Consider the following 4,691-nt stretch of genomic DNA (forward strand, 5'->3'; position numbering starts at 1 on the left):
TGGATGGATAGGGAGGTAGGAGGGGAGCTTGTGATGGCTTATGGACAGAGAGATGAGATGAAGAGGGGGTGTGCAAAGCTGGTTGGTCTAGAGGAGGGTAGAGGGAATGGAAGGCCGAAAAGGTAGGATCACGTGGGTGATAGAAGAGTTAGGAGGCAAGTGGTCTAACTGGGAGATGAGTAGATGGCATCGGCACGGTTTAGAAGGACAGGGGAGTGAGGGAGTATTACTGCACAGTGTAAATGAAACAAATCATCCACGTCTCGTACATAACCGAAATTTCATCAACCTATTCTAACTGTTTTAGTAAAACCAAAGAACAACAACGTTATTTCTGAGGAAAATCATGCATGGTGCTGAAGCAAATACTCATTCCACAAGATCTAAATGCATGAACACTTCTACAAACGAAATCATTGCATCAAAGATTGCATGAACATGTAAAACAATGTTTTTGGTGGGTGGCACGGTCTGCAATTTCAGTCCCTAAACAGAGGTGAAAGTGAGTGTGCAGTCAACCTTTTTTGGAACTCCGATTAACTCCAATCTCCTTACTCTAATCTAAACTACTGAAGCAACTCTATTCCTAAAACTAACCTACTTAACCACACCAAGAAATTCAACTCAGCAAACTGCGTTTCCAAATGCATGTAAAGGAAAAGAAATACAATGCTGAAAGAAAGGTAACAATACAAAGGAAGGATTCCTTTTGCTCTCAGGTTGGGCCCAACCCTGAGAGCTATGGCTCCTTTAAGAACTCAGAACTGAACTCAAATCTGCCTGCTTTTCATTCAAAGATAATAGTCATAAGTCAAATAACATGCCAAAAATGGCTTATAAAGAGCAAAACAGAGCTATCAGCTCCTAGTTCAGAATATGCAACAAGGTTTCAAAAGTCTCCCTCGAAGGCTACAGCCTCATCATTTATACATTACGAGGGCCAAGCTGGCCTCCTAAATTAGTGGGGTTTGGCTGACCAAACTAAGAGTAATCTGCTGCTTCCTCAAAATCCGTTTGGCTGTCTTCTAGCTCGGTGGTGGTGGCTGTTGGAGCTCGGAGTTGGGGGTGTAGATCACGAGGAAGGCCATTCAATGCTGTGGAAAACCTTCCTACAAAATCTCAATCCCATCTTGGCTGTCTCCTAGCCCTCATCTGCGTGGTTTTGCTCCATTAAATGTCAAAAAACCTAAAATAAACATGTGTTAGCCACCTAGGAATAGTGACTGCCCTCATTCGTACAAATGACATGAATATACTAAAAAAATGATGCATAAGTTATGAAAAATGAAGGGTTGAGCAAGGGTAGTTAGGCCAAATGAGCCCAAAATGTTACCAAATTTGGGGCTCATCATCACCCCCCAGCTAAAATGATTGCTCATCCTTGAGCAACTAATCCAGCTCCTCGTCCTTCATTGCCTTTACTACCACCCTCACATCCCAAGCTTCTGCAGTAGTGTCCTCCTTACTGACATGGAACCCAGCCTTTCTTTCCACCTCTTCACACTGTTCATGCTCATCTTTCTCTGTGCTGCCTTCCATCAATCCTAACAGCAGAGGTGGGCTCAGCTTGAGGCCAATCCAGCTGGCCTGGAGGTTCTGCATAGATTTCTTATAGAGGGGCACCCGTACTAGAGCTTCCCTCATTCGAGTTGGAGTATGATATTCTCTGATTTTTAGACTGTGGGCCAATGTGTTCCATCGGCGAGTGCAAGCTTGAACACAGTTGTCCCCTAACAGTCTCTCCATATCCTCGAAATGCGCTATGGCCTGGGCCTGCTGATCCATATATTTCAATGAAGCTTGAGGGTCGGTGGATAAGTGTTGGTGTGCTGATATTAATGCAGTTGGATCCCCTGGTTCTGCTCTAATTAGTAATGGCTCATTCAGCTCTCGGTTCATGACCGCTTTGGCTTCTGCTGCTCTTTTGTCTTCATGGTTCAACCATGAGGCAAATGCCATTAACTGCATATCCCCTAAGACCATGTTGGGATCCCATGAAGTCACATTAGGAAGGGCCAAATTATGGAGGTAGAACTCCGATAGTTTGGCCTTATCCTCTGATGAACTGGTATTGCATAATTCAGTGAACTGCTGCGGGTCTTGGAGCTGAGAGATACCCCTTTGTGCCAAGGTATTGATTTGAAATTGCAGCCACTGGTCTCTCAGGTACAGGCCATAGGATTTGGCCGGCTGTCTGCATTGTATAGCATCCATGGCCCAACTGGCCATGCAGGCCAATTGTGCCTCTTTCTGCTGCAGCTGTTGTTTGAGAGCTTGCACCTCAATTTGTGCTTGCAGTTTTGTTTCCTGTAGATGCGTGGTTGGCTCCCCAAGACCGATTTGCAGTTCCTTTCTGCCTTGCTGTTCTGCTGTGATGTCCCCTGAGGATGTGCCTGTTCCTCTCCTCAGCTCCTGTAGCTGCAGTCTAAGTTTTTCGTTTTCTTCCTGTAGGAACACCCGCTGGCAATTTGCCACGTGTTTAGCCATAGCTAATTCCTTTCTTGCCTCCTTGAGTTGCTCCTCCAAGGGGCCTATGTCCGCCACACCTTTTGATTTGGCTATTTTCATCCACATGTGGGTTCGTACTCTCTCTTCCTCCAATGCAAAGAACAGTGGCACAGTGAATTTCTGTGGTATAATTTTGCCAGCTTCTAAGAAGTTATAATACGAGCTCAGACTTGGCTGAGGGCCAGGCTCCGGAATATGCTCTTTCTCTTCTTCTCTTGGTGGCTCTACTTCGTCCTCCCTCGGTGGTGATGAGGGTGCTTATCCTTCCATCCTCTCTGTCTCCTTAAGCCGGGCTAAGGTTTCCTGTAGAGCAGCCTCAGCATCCTGTAGCCGGGCTTTTGAGGCCAACTGGTCCAACCTCTCTTTCCAAGTAGTTGTTTTCGGGCTCCCCCTCTCATAGGTGACTGATATCTTTGAGGGGGACCTCTCCGTGGGTGAAGTAGGGGCATCCTCTATAGTGATTGGGCTGCTGGATGGAGGCTGTGGCTTGCCCGTTTTTATTCTCACACTTCTCCTAGCTTTAAAATATAGAGGGGCCTCCCTCTTTCTCTTTTCCTTTGGCTTAGGAGGTGTACTGAGGGCGGCCAGCACGGCTGCTGCCTCCCTTGCAAGAATGTCGGCTTTCTTTTCCTTGGGTTTTCTTTTCTCAGGGCTTCCTGTAGAAGGCCCTTTTTCAGCTGATTTCTGGCTTCCTGTAGAAGCCGGTTTTGGTTTTCCTGTAGAAACAGGTGGCACCATTTTAGTTTGTTTTGCTGAGTGGGTTTTGCTTTTTGACTTGGTCGAGGCTGCTGTCGAGGTGCCTTTACTGATGTGGACCTGCTCAGTCTTGTCCACCCTGCTTTGTAATCTTTTCTCTCTGGCCGTCAACATGGGTGTGTCATCCTTCTCTTTGGCACCCTTTTTCTCTTGTTTCTCCTTTTGCTCTTTCTTCGGTGCTTTGGCCGTGGGTCTCTGGCCTTTTTCTTTCTTCTCTGCGGGTACTGACTCCTTCTCCTCACTGCTGGAGGAACCAAGCTCTTCGGTCAACATTTTTATATCGCCATCCTTAGTCAAATTTCGGAAGGCTTCCCACGAGAGAGGGACTTTGTATGTGTGGAGTGCATCCTCCACGAGGAGCTTAATGAGCCCGTGATGAGCTACCTGGTCTGGTGTGCCTTCTCTCAACTTGGTGGCACATTCAGTCATAGACTGCAGTAGAAAGTAGGGAATACTTAATTTGTTCTCTGCAGGTAGGTCCATCTGATGCCTTAATTCTGTGAGTAGCCGAAAATGGTACCCATACACAATGCTAAACCAACCTTCGCAGGTGATGTATTTCATAATTTGGAGGCTGACTTCACTCCAAAGTGGTAGTAAGCTAGTTCTGCGAACCCCGTTCTTATCTTCTGAGAATTGTGGAAAGAATTCCTTAGCCTTCTGGCCTAATTTCCTCTCTTCTTTGTCCCATGGTGCCCCCATTGGGAGCTCAGTAACTCGGCTGATGAACTGTGGGGTGAGTCTGAGACTCAAACCCCTGAAATTGACGGTGGCCAATGTCTTTGATTTTGGCTTCAGAGCCCGCAAGAACTCCTCTGCCACCTCATCATCATATCCTTGCAATTTGTCGCAGAACGACATCCATTGCGCGTGAGTGAACAACTCTACCACCTCAGGGTTCTCTCTTAGTTTCTTTGAGTCGGTCGGTTCCTTTCTGATGAATCCACCCGGCATGATGAAAACTGCTACGTTAGCTGGAGGTGGCGGGTGTGTATTCAAAAACTAGCCTTTTGGGACTACGCCTTCTGCCATGCACACAATTCGCGAAGACTATCTCCAGATGAGCCTTAACAGGGCTTAATTACAAATCACATCCTGTAGGAAACCTTGCATACACTTCGATGACAATTCATGCAAACGGCAGACAACACTTGCAATTTCTTTTATGATCAGACTGTAGAACGTCGACTCCGCCACCCTCGAAACCAATTGCATGGGAGGCACAGGTTCAGGCTTACCTTTTTAATTCTCCACCTTTGACGTGAAGAGCCCAATTTTCCTCGTGGCAGTGAGCTTCCTGTAGCGGAGCTTTCCTGTAGAAGCAGCGCACGGGTTCTGGAGAACACTGCAGTGGTTCTGCACCTTCTGTGTTGCTATCAGACGTTCGAACGGCCGAAGACTTGGAGTGTCGAGCTTCAGAGGAATTC

This window comes from Pinus tabuliformis, chromosome 3_2, assembly GCF_031772625.1.
Source record: "Pinus tabuliformis cultivar Carrire ecotype Pingquan chromosome 3_2, CPIR1, whole genome shotgun sequence".
In the NCBI taxonomy this organism is placed as follows: Eukaryota; Viridiplantae; Streptophyta; class Pinopsida; order Pinales; family Pinaceae; genus Pinus; species Pinus tabuliformis.